Consider the following 17769-nt stretch of genomic DNA (forward strand, 5'->3'; position numbering starts at 1 on the left):
ATTAATCCTAAGGTGACGATGTAGCCATGCAATAAAGCATGAAGTATGATAGGATTAGAAATTCCAGGGAAAGAAATTAGGGTAAGGCAACATCTAGTAACCTTGACTATTGCTCCTGACAGACAAGTTCAGAGTCGTTTATTGTTATATGCACAAACACAAGAGCATGAAATCCTTGCAACAGCATCACTGGCACCTTGTATTAGACACAACATTCACAAGAAAAAAACATAATAATTAGACAAGGAAGAACACAATTATAACAATGAAAAGTCCACTGCAGCACAAAGTGGCCAGAAAGTTGGTGTACTGAGGCTGTGATCGGGGTTCTGCAGGATGGTTCAAGGGAAGTAGCTGCTATAGAAACAGGTGGTGTGGGGCTTTGGACCTGTGAATTTCTTGCTCAAATTCTGTTCAAACCTCAAATCCAAGCATAATCAGATTCAGGAAAAGGTTTAGTATCATCAGCATATGTCATGAAATTTGTTGTTTTCAGCAGTAGTACACTGCAATACATAATAATGAAAACAGTAAATTACAATAAGTATATATATATTGAATGCTAATTTTAAATGCAGCAACCTGCACTCAGTGGCCACTTTATTAGGTACACCTGCTCATTAATGAAAATATCTAATCAGCCACTCATGTGGCAGCAACTTAATGCATAAAAGCATGCAGACATAGCCACGAGGTTCAGTTGGTGTTCAAACTGGGGAAGAAATGTGCCATTGACCTTGGAATGATAGTTGGTGCCCGATGGGGTGGCTTGAGTATCTCAGAAAACGCTGATCTACTGGGAGTTTCACGGACAACAGTCTCCAGAGTTTACAGAAAAGGTGTGAAAAATAAAAAAAAAACATTCAGTGAACTGCAGCTGTGTGGGTGAAAATGCCTTGTTAATGAGAAAGTCACTGATGAGAATGGCCAGACTGGTTCAAGCTGACAGGAAGGCGACAGTAACTCAAGTAACCGGGGTGTGCAAGAAGGGCACCTCTGAACGCATAACATGTCAAACCTTGAAGAGGATGGGCTACAGAAGCAGAAGATTATGAACATACTCTCAGTAGCCACTTTATTGGGTACAGAAGGTATCTAATAAAGTGGTCACTGAGTGTATAGTATTCTCTAAAGCAGGGGTTCCTAACTTTTTTTTATGCCATGGACCACTACTATTAACCATAACCGCAGGTTGGGAACCTATGCTCTAAAGGGATACTTCCTTTGTTAGAAAAAAACAGCAAAGCCAAATTTTAAAATAACACAAAGCGACATCTGTAAGCTTCATCGTGATGTCACATTAGCTGAGGCAATACTTTATTACATGCGATCCAGTTGTACAGTTTGCAATCAGGCACAATAAAACAATTTTCCCAGCCAGTCTCCTCAAGACAGTTCACCTTTAAGAGAGCGAGCGCACGTCAATGGAAGCACCGAGCACAATGCAGCTGGGAATGAGATCGTCATTGTCACACCCAGAACATGTTGCCAAATAAATTGGTCTGTAGAGTAAAAGCCCCCAGATGGTATTCTCCTGCTGGAAACAATGGCAGCGCGCGCAAGCCAGTACGCCTGGCACACGAGCACTCAAGAGGCCTTTGTTTTCATGCAAATGTGGAATAATGGCACCCCTTTGTTCCTTGTTCATCCCTCCTCAATATAAAAAATTCTAGCTAATCTCAATACAAGAATCTACATCCTTTTCCCAGCCAATGAAACAAAACACTCAGGTGACAGAAAGCAAGAACACACTGATTGGACTGTTAAATAAACAAAGCAAACTTTTGACTTTCCATAAGAAAACACGAAATTCACTTCAAGTGATTTAAGGTGTTAAATCATCTGTAAAAAAAGCCATTTCATTTCTTCAGAATTCAAAACTGAGCCTCACATTTTTCCTAGCAAAGTTCAAAGTAAATTTATTATCGAAGTACAAATATGTCACCACATACAACCATGAGATGCATTTTCTTGTGGGCATACTCAGCAAATCCAAGAGTCGTAACAGTCGCTACTCCTCTGGTTTGTTAGTCACCGCTCCTCATCACAAGCAGCAGACCTCACAGCAACTTCAGTCCTGCTCCTTCACATTTTCACCATGAACCAATCTGCTTGACTTTCCATCCTGGGCAACAAGTTAACAACTTCTGTAAAAAAACATATAACTTACCATTTGCTGCACCCTGTACTGCCAGACTTTTACTCCCCCTGTGCACTGTACCCTAAGGTATAGAAGGATTGCACACCCTTATTACCATTGAACAGAAGCTTGTCATGTAGGTTTCTGCAAAATACTTCAGACTAAGTTTTGTGTATGCTTTACAGGCGTAAATGGAACACTGTGTTGATGCATAATATAGAAGAACTTTGTGGTGGTGTCCTGCATATATTCTTCTCACCTAAATTCTTGAGATCATGCTCCCTAATGTTAGTATGACCAACAATAAATAAAAACTTTTAAAAAATGCAAGAATACTCAAGCAGCAGCTGTGGAGAGAGAAAATTATGTTTAGGTTCGGCATAAACACAAGAGATTCTGAAGATGCCTGAAATCTTAAGTAACACACAAAACGCTGGAGGAAATCAGAAAGTCAGGCAGCATCGATAGAGGGGAATAAACAGTTGATGTTTCCAGCTGAGACCCTTCATCAGAACCCACGTAGCTACTTAGTGAGCTTTTGCTATAACTGGGAAAATTCAGCAAACATACGTAATTTTTTATTGCAGAGAAGGGAAAATGGTAGGAGGGAGAACAAGTAATCTGTTACACGATGAAGATCGAGAGAAAATGTATGACATGGATTGGTGTCAGGTGAGAGAGGATAGTAAGGACTTATTAATGTCTGTAGGAGGTGTAAGTAGAAGGAGAATATAGGAGGAATAAAACACTATTTTGAAATCGTAATTTTTTTACTTCAATAAGATACAGCGCAGAATAGGCTCTTCAAGCTATGCCGCCCAGTAATCCTCCGATTTAATCCTAGACTAATCACAGGACAATTTACAATGACCAATTAACCTACCAACTGGTACGTCTTAGGACTGTGGGTGGAAACTAGAGCACCTGGACGAAACCCACACGGTTATGGGTAGAACGTACAAAGTCCTTACAGGCAACGGTGGGAATTGAAACCGAGTCGCCTGTACTGTAAAGCATTGTGCTGACCTCTACACTACCATGTATGTTTCTCTCTCCACAGATGCTGTCTGACCTGTTGTGTGTTTACAGCATCTTCTGCTTTTACTTCACATTTTCATCATCTGCAGTTTTCCTGCTTTTCATCCTCAATGTGATAAAGATATTTTTACACAAATGGCGTTAACAGCAGGCACAAGTAAACCTCTACAATTAAAGAAAACATGGTTCCACTGTGCCCACAAGGCAACATTCACTCCTACTTGCCTTTTGACAAGTTAAATTTTTCCTTGGGACACGGAGCAAACTAACACAATGAGGAAAGTGGCAAATACCAAGAACCACACACACAATGCTGGAGGGATCAGCAGGTCAGGCAGCATCTATGAAAATGAATAGAGTCGATTTTTTGGGCCGAGACCCTTCATCAGGACTGTTTGGCCACAGCATTCCAGCCACTGCACAAACATCCATTGCTCACCGTGGAGTTACCTGTGTTTAAATCAGACAAAAACTGTCTTAACATAATGTTGTTGTGTACAAAGCAGTACTCTGCTGCTTTGGTGAGCTAACTTCTCATTATGAATACAGAGTTTAACTGCTGGTAAATAAAACACAGGGTAAAACAAGATTTTAATTGTTTTTGGGCTGCCTAGTTTGCTGTCATCTCTTTTAAATGTGTGATTGATGAGCCAAGTCAGAGGTTATAGACATACTGGCTCCTGTGTCAAAACAGCTCTAATTTTGTGAGGACCCTGTGTTTCTCAAGCAATTGCATTTGCTTCTTTATAGGTAGGTTGATATTTTTCCATTTGTGTTGCACCAATTCAAGAAAGTTGATGGAATATGAATGAGATCCATTGTGCTTATTAAATAGATATACCACGTTAATAAGATTCCAGTGCAATTTAGCTATAGTTTATAACACACACACACACACACACACAATAAGTCCTCCCATTCTCAGACTTTCTCATAGAAACAAACCAAACTGATCAAAAGCTATCACTGGCCTGAATCAGTTGACCCGTGCACCATTTGTAGGACAGTGGCAGAGGCAGGCATGAATGGAGCAGTGAGAAACGTCCCCGTATCAGTGCACAGCCACAGCAGGTGTTCTTTTTAGCTTTCTGCAATTTTCTCTGGTCATTTTGCACTGTGGATATCCAGACAATGGAGCAAACCTGTGTCCCAAAGGTTAAAGCCAGATCTACCAAGATTTATGGTAAAATTATAACACGGGTAAAAGTCAATAGGTCCACATTTTTAATATTACAACAGTAACTGCCTTTAAAAATTAATACTTTATTGGGCAAAAAGTACACTGAGATGTTACTTGGCCATGTTAGTGATGCAAGCTCATTCTTTTAACCCACGGTGATTGTGACTTTCATGAGAAAGCGGGTACTTGCAGGAAATACCTCTGTTGGCTAAAGATTTGAACGCTTGTGGCCAGGTTAATTGGAAGCATCAAGGTGTGGAGTGAGCAGTAAAGCAGCTTGCTTTATCTAGGGATTCACAGCGGTCTGAGAGACACCAGTGGCAACGGGTAAACAAACCCTTTTATACAGTAGGGCCATTGAAGATTGGTGCACGAGTGACAGAAAAATGGAGGACTTATGTAGGGGGGAATGGTTAGAATGATCTTAGAATAGTTTACAAGGTCGGCACAACACATGGGGTTGAAGGGCTTGTTTTGTGTTGTAGCATTCTATGTTCCATTTCAACAGTGGCTGAGCTGGATGCCCAAAACTTTAACCCACATTACAAAAGTGATAACACTTTAAAAGTAAGTGCTTCACTGACTCTGCAGTGCACTGCGCCCCAACTGTGTGAAAGACACTGTACAAATACTAGCCGGTTGGTCTCTTCAATAGTCTGGCAGACAGCTTTAGCAAATCTAACATATTTACCCTCAGATTTCCAAGAGCCAAATATGAGAACAGCCGCAACTCAGCACTTAACCTGATATAACAGCCCAAATGTGTTGCCACCCTCATCTTTCTCTCCTCCACCCTGCCCCCACCCCCAATAAAGTCTAAGCTGAAGGATCAGTGGCTACATTTACAAGTGAATGGCCCATAACAAAGACACGGTTTCTGTAAAGAATGAGGCAGAAGATGGATTTTCACAGATGTTGTACAGAGTCACTGCTCATTGTTTAATTAGGCAGAAACTTGCCTTTTTAAAATGTGATTTGCACTGAGGCACAGGGCATTTAAACTTTGCTCAGAGTTCAGCAAACAGGACTCTTCAAACCAGCACAGAATGACCAGCTGGTAATGAGCAGCGTGTGAACGGAATTTTAAATACAACAGCATCTCCCACACCTCATACTCCCCAGCAGGTCGTGACTGGCCCATTTTAGCTTAAAGGGACAGAACTCCTTTTAAAATGATGTGTATCTGGGATTACACCAATGGAGAAATTAAAGGCAGGAGAAAAAAAACTAAATAAAATCTTAACCGCACTGCTTCCACTTACATAGATGGGGCTAGCCTTACAAGGTTGATGATTCAGAGATTTGAAAATAATGACAATTTTAAAAGAAAAAGTCAGAAGCTATTTTCAATTCCAGCAGAGTTAGTAACAAGAGCACATGGATTGAAAATGATCTCTCAAAACAACCGAGGTGAGAAAAGGAGGTTTGGCTTAAACCCAACAGCACGCTGTGATCTGGAATCTCCTTCAAGAAAGTATGATGAAAGCACATTCCACATTAAACACCAAAAAAAATTTGAAGGCAAAAGGTAATGGAGAGCAAAAGCAGGAGAGTGGGACCATTCCATAACTCTACCAAAGAGCAGCTATAAGTATTATAAATAACACAGTAAGGCATTATTCAATAAGTTTTCTGGGTGATCTCCCTCTATTCAGTGTTCAAAGATCTGCTCTGAGCAACTGAGCCTCCAAAGCCCTCTCCAGAGATAGATAGATAGATAGATAGATAGATACTTTATTCATCCCCATGGGGAAATTCAACATTTTTTTCCAATGTCCCATACACTTGTTGTAGCAAAAACTCATTACATACAATACTTAACTCAGTAATAATATGATATGCATCTAAATCACTAACTCAAAAAGCATTTATAATAGCTTTAAAAAAAAAAAGTTCTTAAGTCCTGGCAGTTGAATTGTAAAGCCTAATGGCATTGGGGAGTATTGACCTCTTCATCCTGTCTGAGGAGCATTGCATCGACAGTAACCTGTCGCTGAAACTGCTTCTCTGTCTCTGGATGGTGCTATGTAGAGGATGTTCAGGGTTTTCCATAATTGACCGTAGCCTACTCAGCGCCCTTCGCTCAGCTACCGATGTTAAACTCTCCAGTACTTTGCCCACGACAGAGCCCGCCTTCCTTATCAGCTTGTTAAGACGTGAGGCGTCCTTCTTCTTAATGCTTCCTCCCCAACACGCCACCACAAAGAAGAGGGCGCATTCTTTGACCATTGGTCTAAACGTTGCAGTCAGAAAGAAAATTAAGTGTGTACCAACCTTTAAGCTCTATAAGAATGCTGTATGTTTCAATAAGATCACATTTTATTCTTCTATACTCAAACCCAGTCAGCTTAATCTCTCTTCATTCAAATCCACCACTCTGGGAATTAAACTGGAGAATTTTCGCTGCACTCAGTCTGTCTCAAGTAGATCCTTCCATAGGTAGGGAAGACCATAAGACAAAGGAGCAGAAGTCGGCCATTTGGCCCATCGAGTCTGCTCCACCATTTTATCATGAGCTGATCCATTCTTCCATTTAGTCCCACTCCCCCGCCTCCTCACTATAACCTTTGATGCCCTGGCTACTCAGATACCTACCAATCTCTGCCTTAAATACACCCAATGACTTGACCTCCACTGTCACCTGTGGCAACAAATTGCACAGATTCACCACCCCCTGGCTAAAAAAATTTCTTCGCATCTCTGTTCTGAATGGGCGCCCTTCAATCCTTAAATCATGCCCTCTGGTACTAGACTTCCCCACCATGGGAAACAACTTTGCAACATCCACTCTGTCCATGCCTTTCAACATTCGAAATGCTTCTATGAGGTCCCCCCTCATTCTTCTAAACCCCAAGGAGTACAGTCCAAAAGCAGTCAAACGTTCCTCATATGTTAACCCTCTCATTCCCGGAATCATTCCAGTGAATCTTCTCTAAACCCTTTCCAACGTCAGCACACCCTTTCTTAAATAAGGAGCCCAAAACTGCACACAGTATTCCAAGTGATGTCCTACCAGTGCCTTATAGAGCCTCAACATCACACCCCTGCTCTCTAGAAATGAATGCCAACATTGCATTTGCCTTCTTCACCACCGACTCAACCTGGAGGTTAACCTTAAGGGTATCCTGCATGAGGACTCCCAAGTCCTGTTGCATCTCAGAACTTTGAATTCTCTCCCCATTTAAATAATATTCTGCCCATTTATTTCTTCTACCAAAAGAAACCGGACTTGTACACAGTATTCCTGATGTGATCTCACCGGGCTCTATATAAATGTAACAAGAAGTGTTTTTTCTAACAATCAAATCTTGTACCAGGCCATCTAATTTTGTTGAATAATCTCCTGTGTGACATTTTATGAAATGTCTTCTGAAGCTTCATCTGATACGTCCTTGAAAACCAGATTCCACTAGATTCATCAGATATCATTTCTCTTTCATGCTCATCCTGACTCCACCCAACCCTTTTACTCTCTTCCACATGCCCTGTTATCAATCCCTTAACAATAAGTTACACCATCTTCCTAACTACTACTTTCAGGCCAAATGTTCAAAAGTTCCTTGTTCTCTCTCTTAAATAGTGGAGTTACATTTGTTATCTTTCAACCTGCAGGATCTATTTTAGAATGTAAGGAAATTTCAAAGATGACTGTATCTCCCATCTCCAGAGCCACCAGCTTCAAACCACTGAGAAGCAGGTCATCGGGTCATGGGGATCTAGCAGCTTCCGATCCCACTGAATTCTCCAACAGTCATTGTCATTAATTCCAAGTTCTTTCACCTCTTCACTTACTGGTTGTCCTCCACTATTTCCAAGCTGGTTTTCCATGTCATCTTCCATGAATATGCTTAATTACTCTACCATTCCCTTATTCCCCAATATAATTTCTTCTTCTCAGTGTGTAAGCAACCCACATTAACTTCTGCTAATATTTTCCTTTCCACATATCTGCAGCCGAATTGATTTATGAATCATTTTATGATTCTGCTTGTATTGAAAATGTATTTCACGTCTCAATGCACTTTACATTCAATGAGGTGGATCCCTGTTCAACATCAGCTTCAGATGTTTTTACTCTCTTGACTTTCCATAGCCAGTTTGCTTTGACCCTCTTTGATATCCTTCGATACTTTATAGCTCTAAGCCAGTGAAATACACTGTTGGAAAATCCACCATTTAACTTTTAATTATTTATCAGGTCATGATCAGTTTCCAGCAGTGGATTTCAGCGAGAGGGACATGGCAGGCCGTACTAATGCATAGGCTGGGTTGCGGGCAGGTGAGGAAGACTGTTGGGGACTGAGTATGGGCAGGCATAGGAAGGCATGCACTGATATAATAGCTTTTGTATTCTCAAGAATCACCAAAGAAAATGGCAGCCAATAAAATGCATTTTTTTAATGAGCTGGAGGCAACATAGACTGACGCATGTCTGGGCTCACAGCAAACACTCAAAAGTACTGCAAAGACAATTTCTTCAGCAGTCACGATGAAGAACATAAGAAGCAGGTCATCTGTGCCCTCAAGCCTGCTCAGTTATTCAACGTGATCGCCACAGGCCTGAAACCCTCTTCTGTGCCAATTTGCCAAAGAACTCAATTGCACAATTTTCAAAAGAAAATCTACCTTTAGTATCTTCATTGATCTCATCTTCTCAATCCTTCTGGGTGAAAATACATCAACCTATGCACCACAGTTTTCAATGATCACTCAGTCTGTTTCATTGGTAAATGATGCAGACCAAATCAAAAATTACAGCAACCTCTCCCAGTTGGAAGCTGTTGAAAGGATCCACCATGATTTAAAGAGGGAGGGACAGAAAAAAATATGGAACTTTTGAACAGTTAGCAAGATGTAGTAGTCAGGAAAATGTTGGATTTTTACCATTAACGCAGCTTTTGGAAAATAATAATTGAATTGGGGAAAGTCAGCATGGATTCATGTTAGATGGATCTGTTGGAATTTTCTGAAGTTGTTCTGCAATTTTCTACATTAGGAGAATACATAAGGGTCGTTCCAAATAAAATATTCTCTTCAGAAAAATTTCAATAGCTGGAGAACAGATGCATATAAATTACGTCAGACTTTTATTCATTGGCGTAACACATAAGACACAACAGCCAATTTACACAGAGCAACCTCCCAGAGATAGAATAATGAGCAGATATTCTGTTATTTTTTGCATGGCTATGGGGAGCAGGTCAGAAGTCAGAATTAATGTATTTCAATCAGCTGGCACAGACACAATAGATTGAACCACCTTTTGTGATGTATCATTCTGTGAGAAAGTAAAAGTCTATTACTTGCCTGCAGTAGGAATAAAACATCAAAATATAGCTTAGTTGTTCTTGCTCGTCTTCTGGACCTGGATGAATTGATTTTGCTCAAGGGCACCAAACTAGGGAAATAAAACCACAGCCAATCTACAAAAACTTGTCTTGAATATACCTTATCTTCCATGATCTGTCTTTCTAGAGTGCTTCCTTGAAGCAGAACAACATTGAACACATTTCTAATTTGCAGATAAATATTAAAACTCTGCTGTCAAACCCAAATTGCAGGCAAACATTTCCATAGGGAGGGATGATGTGGATTGGGAGCAGAAGGATGGATGAATGCTGGTTAAATCAGTCAGTTCAATATGCATAAACTGTACATTTTGAAGGCAAGATAAATCAATATTTGAATCTAATTTACAAAACAGCTGGAGATGCAGACCTTCTCCAACCTGGCAGCTGCTTTGAATTACAGTGCATCCTGCCATCAATGCCAAATTTCTTCACTTGTTTCTAACCCACACTGAAGCATTTTTGGACAGCAAGGCTCTCGTTTCACTCCTCACAACTTGCTTTACAGAACTTACCCAATAAAAACTGTAACCCTAAATTAGTGTTATCCAATCACTGGCTTCACACTTAAACCGAAATTTTGATCATCATCTGAAATATTGGTCACAATGAATAATTTTCCACATGGATTTGAATAATGATCTCTTCAAAGCTGTCGATCTACCCTGTATGATACAGAGATCTAGAAGATAAATATTAGCAAACCAAAAGTCAATTTACTGAAAGAAGCATCTTAAATAGTATTCATAAATCCGTAACTTTACATGCCACTGACTCGCCAGGTTTCTAAAGATGCAATATTGAAGAAGATCACCATGCTTTGAAGTGCAGCCAAGAACCACAGAAACAATTTGTACTCAGCAGAGTCCCCCTAACAACAATGAGACTTGATCGAACAATCCTATTTATAGATCTTGGTTGAAAGGTAAATAATACCCAGGATACAAGGGAAGATGCACAGGCAAACGGAACCATGTTTAAATGCTTCCAACAGTGAGGGCCTGGGAAGATTTTGCCTCTAAATTTCATTACAGAAAATGGGCAACTTGTGATTTTTACATAGCTCTTTTATGCCAAAGGTAATAACTATTCTGATCAAATATTTTAATCATATTTAAGTGTTTTCATGCCATTTTTAAATATACAGGAAAATACATATTATGTCTTTTAAGATAATCCCAGCTTTTCATCCAAAGTAATACATCACTAACTTAGCCAAGTTCATATCACTTCAGTCCATTCCAAAGACATGAAGTAAGCTGATTTAAGTTTTAGATTGTAAATAATGGTTAAAACAAACGTACTAAATTATTGAAGTACCAAATGGAGTCTCGTCACTTTCTATCATTGCCCAGTATCTCGTTCCTTTTAACATTCTTTCAAACTTTTGCCAACATCTTTTATCATCTGGGCTAGACAGCTCTTCATTGACTAAGTATCATTTTTCAGAACAGTGGATTCCGGTTAATTGGGGCACATCAGGATTGTATTGAGCCAAATACATTTTGGCTCAATTAAATGGCTGCCTCAATTAGCTGAAGCTTCGTGGAAATAGTTAAAAAGGTTTTTAAAAAAAGACAAACGACCATTTAACTGAGTAAGAAATTATGTATTTAAATCAAATATAGAACAAATTAGAACACTACCAATAGCATTATAGTACTATAAACTGTGTATTAGTTCCTATTAGTTATCAATGGAGTTCATCCAGAGTACACAATGAACAAATTCAGCACAGACACCTGGTGCAGATAATGGACTGTCCTCCTACAATGCTATCAATGATTGGATCCTCCAAATCTTCATCTTCATTGCAACATTCAAGATGACTATTGATACCTTCAAATTCTTTCTAGTTCCTAACTTGCTTCAGTAGTGAAATGGTTTCATTTTCACTCCCAGCCAGTTCTGGTATTTGCAAGGCTTGAAACCAAAGTAAGTACAACAGTTCAGAATTGTCTTACTGCTTATTTCTCACCAACTATCAGCGACAAAAATCGCTACTTTCTGAACACAAACATACACAATTGATACTATGTAAAAACTGTTCGCTCTAAGCAAAGTGCAGCATTAAACGGCCATGCAAGTGCGTGTGACTGACAGTAGTTAGAACCTACTCGGCAACAGTCTCCTGCCCCAATTAAGCGGCATGGTATCCCAAATAAACAAAGGGAATCCTGGCAATTTTCCCTATTAGTTTTTGTTTTTGAAGAGTTGTCCCAAATAAGTGGCTGCTCTGATTAACCGATGGCCCGATTGAGCAGAATCCACTGCTTATGCTCCTGCAAGGTTTTACTGTGGCATCTGTATCTTGGAAACACATGGTACTATCACAATCCTTGATGTGCCTCAGAAAACCATAAGCATTCACAGCACGTGGAGAACATTCTGTGTTTTGTTACTGGCTGTTAAAAGTCTAAATTCTTGCCAAATTCTTTTGCTAATCTATTGGTTTCACTTTTTGCAAACATAAAACCGTTTTCTCCAGTCATTCCTCAATCAGGTGACTCTCTTTGCAGGATTTTGGCCCCGTAGCTGCTGATTGCTGTCTGGGCCCATTCTTCATACTTGACAAAAGTTGACTACAAAATTCATCACTTGGGAATCATTCTTGGTAATCCTCAGTCTTCAGATGATCATACGCACATACAGTTAAATGTGTCATTTGCATTAACAACCAACAGACCCAAGGAGTAGCCTGCAAGTGTCGCCACACATTCCCTGGCTAACATAGCATGGTCACAATGATCGGAAAAACACAGCCCCTATGCTCCAGTAGCTAACCCTGCTAAACCATGCAGGAGAAAGCTATGAACTAATCTTCTAAAGGATCCTTTGCTGTTCTCGCTCATTTGGAACTTTAAGGCATTTTCCATTGGCCCAACATTCCAGCTATGCACTCAACGGCCACTTTATTCAATACCTGCTCATTAAAGAAAACATTTAATCAGACAATCGTGTGGCAGCAACTCAATGCATAAAAGCAAGCAGACATGGTCAGGAGGTTCAGCTGTTGTTCAGATCAAACATCAGAATGGGGAAGAAATGTGATCGAAGTGACTTTGACTGTGGAGTGATTGTTGGTGCCAGATGAGGTGGTTTGAGACCTCAGAAACTGTTGATCTCCTGGGATTTTTACATCTAGAGTTTACAGGGAAATAAAAAATAAAAATTCCAGTGAGCAGCAGTTCTGTGGGCAAGAAGCCTTTGTTAATAAGAGAGGTCAGAGGAGAACGGCCAGACTGGTTCAAGCTGGCGGGAAGGTGACAGTAACTGAAATAACCACGCGCTACAACAGTGGTGTGGAGAACAACTGTGAACGCACAACACGTTGAAGCTCGAAGTGGATGGTTATAGCAGAAGATTGTGAATATACATTCAGTGGCTACTTTATAACATAGAGGTGGTACCTAATAAAGTGGCTAGAGTGTAGTGTTTCAACTTAGCACATTGAAAATCCTGGGCCATCGAAAGCTGTGGCGGGGCAGAGTCCTTTTCTTCCACTCTTTTTCCTTCCGATGACAGTACTGAGAGCTCCTCAGCAGGCCAGTTGTCAGAGTTCAAGGCTGCATTGTTGGAAGAATGCCATGGTTGCCCAGCACTGGAACAAGCATTCGCCCGTATCTTACCTGAGCTGTGGGAGGGAAAGTGGAATCCACACGGAAAGGTTAGTGGATAAAAGAGAAAGGCAGTGTAAATTTTAGGTGGCAGCCACACTAACCTTTGCAAGACATAACAAATAACCTGATTTTGAATTGGGGTGGTGGAGCAAAGGGAGGTGAGTGATGGGTTTCTATGGTGGAACAACTTTTAAAAAACTAGATTTGAATTTGATCCAGGATTAAGACCAATCAAGTAAACCAAAAAAAACACATACATCTCAGAATACCTCAACAATGGGATCATAAGATGCCCATTCATAACATGAAATAGAACACAACCTGTTGGGAAGCTGGGGGAAGGGGGAAACAAATCAAAGATTATCTCGGGAGTGTCAAATCGTTACACTTTCACACACTTGGACTCTACAGGGGACAACGGTTGCGTGAATACAAAGTCAAGCTTCAGGGGCTTGTGGCACCAGAGTACATAGGCTGACTGCTGTGAACTCTTAGTACACATTGGCTGTGATAGTGTCGTGGACCAGAGCGATAGAGTCAGGAGTTCAAATGTCACTGTGGCAAGATTTGAAACTCAACGGCCTGAATCTGACAATACGCGGGGTAGTGCCAGGGAAGGCAGGCACGGGAGTTGTTCTACCACTGATTTGTGCTGAAAAATTCACTTCTGAACAGAGTCAGCAGAAAGGCCACTGGCTGCAGTCTAGCATCACTACAGAACTTGTGTGTGTCCAGGACAAAGAAGTGGGCAGAAAAAAATCTTTGCAGACACTAACCACCCTGCAAAATGCCTTTTCCAAAAGCCTTCCTCTGGAAAGCGCTATAGGGCTATTAAAACAAAAACTTCATGCCATTTTATTTCATATTCATACTTTAACCTCTTAACTTAATTTTTTATAATTCTTTCTTCATAACGGTTGAGTGTTATTGACTTTAGTTGCAAGTCACAACAATACACCGCAGCAAACTCCTTATACATGTAAATATATATGGCGGATAAATTTGATCATTCAACGTATGTAGGATTGTAATGTCCTGGAGCTAAATTTACCTCACATAAATAGCTTCATGGCAACTGCACTTCAACATTACTGAATGGCGAGAGAATGAGAGATCAAGACATGGCGAGAGAGGTTACATTTTACCTTGAGGCATCCTGACATGTTTTGTAGCCAATAAAATACGCTGGAAGAGTATCCAGTCAATTTGAACAAGCAAATTCCACCAAATAGCTATGAGATGGCATAAAATAACAGAGTTTTCCTGATGTTAGTATACAATGGACCTATACAAAAATACTAACAGGCCTGATATTAGGGGGTTTTTCTTTTCTCAGAGAGAATGGAATCTTTGGATTTCAATCACAAAATCATACAGAAGCAGGCTTGTCAGCCCATCAAGAACATGCCAACCAAACTACACGCATTTACAAATGTGTACCCCTTAACCCGAAAACCTCTGAAATCTGAATTCTTTTTGAGCGCTGACATGATGACACAACTGGAAAATTCCACAAGGTGCTGGGAAGGTTCCAGATGATGCGCAGGTTTCTGCACACCACAGACACTTCTGAGAAGCGACTTCACATATGTAATGAAAAGAAGTTAAGAAAATTTTTTTTAAAAATTAAGCAAAAAATGAAGATCTCGATCGTGCATTGACAGCGTTGGAGTGAATATTTGCCGCTTAACGATATGCTGATCATGAAACAAATAAAGATCTATCACAATGAACTGGAAAATTGAAGGTAACGGTGAATATTCATCAGGGTGGTTGCAGAAATTTAAAAAGGCATGATATTAATTTTTCTAAGAATCTGCTAATCTAGCAGTAGAACAAGTCTACAATACTGAATGTTTTTATACATATAAGGCAGTAGCTTCCAGACCCACGACCACTACCACCTAGAAGGGCGAGAACAGCAGATTCCTGGGAAATCCCCCTCCCAGTCACTCACTGCCCTGCCTTGGAAACATATCGCTATTCCTTCATTGTCGCTGGGTCAAAATCATGGAATTCCCTCCCTACCAGTACTGTGGGTGTACCTGCACCTCAGGGACTGCAGCGGTTCAAGAAGGCAGCTCATCACCACCTTCTCAAGGGCAACTAGGGATGGGCAATAAATGCTGGCTTAGCTAGCAATGCCCACATCCCGTAAATGAATAAATTTTAAAAAATAATGGCATTAAAGTTTTAAAGCATCACTGATGAAAATCTTACACCAGAATAAGTCTACAATGCTGAATGTTTGCATACCTCACACAAAACCAAAAAAAAAAGGTAAAATACAAACACAGTGTACCGTAACCATTTAATCAAAACACAGCATGGTAGATGGAGCCTGAAAGCCTGCCATTGTCTGTTGCTGTTTAGCTGATTCTCCCGATGCTGCTGAGCTGCTTTTGCTACCCTGCACACACTATATTTTCATTACATTAATGGTATGCAATCATCTGTGAGGAACAAGTGTGAGACAAAAACTGCTTACCGGTAGCAAATAAATTCCGTGTCAGAAATGATAGTGATGATCCCAAACTATCTTATTATATATTCCAAAATCTGAAAAAAATCCAGAATCCAAAACACTTCCAGCCCAAGCATTTCAGAAACAGGATATTCAACTTGTAGTTTTCCAACAACTCTCCCCAGATTCCCTTTCTCACTTATTCATCTTTAGAAGGAAGCAAGATTCCTGCCGCAAGTCCACACAGTCACAGGGACAGCAGGCAAACTGCACGCAGACAGCACCAGAAGCCAGTACTGAACCTGGATCATAGGCAACAGATCCACCGGTTATTCCACTTTGGATTTTGTTACCAGCTTAGTAAGCAAAGTCACCACTCTGGCTTCAAGAGGGAGTAGGACCAAAGACTCTCGCAAATCTCTCCTGATGTATCACAGAGAACATTCTAACTGGTTGTATCACCGTCTGGTATGGAGGAGCTACTGCTCAGAACCATAAAAAGCTGCAGAATGTTGTAAACTCAACCAGCTCCAACATGTTCATTAGCCTCCTCACCACTGAAGAAGGATGCCTCAGAAAGGCAGCATCCATGATTAAGGACCTCCTCTACCCAGGACCCTCTTCTCGCTACTACCATCAGAGTGAAGAATTTTAGGAACAGCTCCACGATCAGACTTCTGAATGGTCAATGAACCTCAATACAGGCTTCCCCCGCTATCCGAAGGTAGAGCGCCCCTATGAAACGGTTCGTAAGCCGGAATGTCGTAAAGTGAAGAAGCAATTACCATGTACTAATATGGGAAAAATTTGTGAGCGTTTGCAGACCCAAAAAATAACCTACCAAATCATGCCAAATAACACATAAAACCTAAAATAACAGTAACAAATAGTAAAAGCAGGAATGATCTGATAAATACACAGCCTATATAAAGTAGAAATACTTTTCTGCAATCATTGCAGCACTGTCCACCGTAGCAAAAACCTCACACAAGCACTCTCGGCAGAAACACACAGCGCAAGCGTTCTCGGCAGAAACACTCTCTCCAGTAACCTTTAAGCTATGAAGCTGCCAAATTGTACCAAATAACACATAAAAATACACAGCCTTTATAGAGTAAAAATAATGTACGCCCAATGTAGTTTCACTTACCAGAATCGGGAAGACAGTGAACACACTGATGATGGTGTGTTAGGCTGAGTCATCGGAGGTTGGGGTGGTGGGAGGTAGAGGAGACTGAGGTGTCATCTCATCGTCGTCTGTTTCCATCAGGGCAGGCAGGTCACTAATGTCTTCTATGTCTGCCTGCCTTGATCTCGAAGGTCGAGGTTCGTTGCCTGCTGTGGCTGATGTGGAAGGCTTGAAAAACGATAGTATGCTTGACTGCTTAGCCTCACGCACTTTTCTATCATACAGTTCTTTGTAAGCACTCAAACCATCCTGCAAATATGCCTTAAACCTACGTACCCTTTCAAAATTAAAGTCATACTTTTCTGCAATCTTTGCAGCGTTGTCAATCGCAGTGAAAATCTCACGCAATTGCTTTTGCTTCACGTTCAGTTCCTGGACGTCTTCACTTTCAAGCCGTTCGCTACTGCGTTCGGTTTCGATTGTTATCCTTTCCTCTTCATCATCTCTTCATCTGTCAGTTCTTGGTTATGGGATGTCAAAACATCTTCAACATCATCTTCATCAACTTCCACAAGCCAAACTCACTTTGACCTTACTTCGTTCACCACGATCGAAACGCTTAATCGTGTCTAGTTTTACACTAGATGTAACACCCTTACGAGCTCTTTTAGGCTTTTCTGATACCTTAGAACTCATCTTGCTAACGGATGCACAAAATAAATCGACATAAAGCACAGATGCTCACAGGCACGTGTTTAAGCAATGGCGGCTGGAATGTAGTGCCGGGGGAGGGGCTTGGCTGCTCAGCGCGCGCTGCCTTTTCCCGTGCATCACCTTTTATCGCAACAGT

General features: G+C 40.7%; 1 protein-coding gene across 1 annotated transcript in view; it reads right to left on the reverse strand.

The window, feature by feature from the left end:
• urm1 (ubiquitin related modifier 1) overlaps window positions 1–17769 on the reverse strand; it is a 58783-nt gene that overhangs the window by 33051 nt on the left and 7963 nt on the right. The gene's annotated exons all lie outside the window — the stretch shown is intronic.

Source organism: Hemitrygon akajei, chromosome 7 (assembly GCF_048418815.1).
Source record: "Hemitrygon akajei chromosome 7, sHemAka1.3, whole genome shotgun sequence".
Lineage (NCBI taxonomy): Eukaryota > Metazoa > Chordata > Chondrichthyes > Myliobatiformes > Dasyatidae > Hemitrygon > Hemitrygon akajei.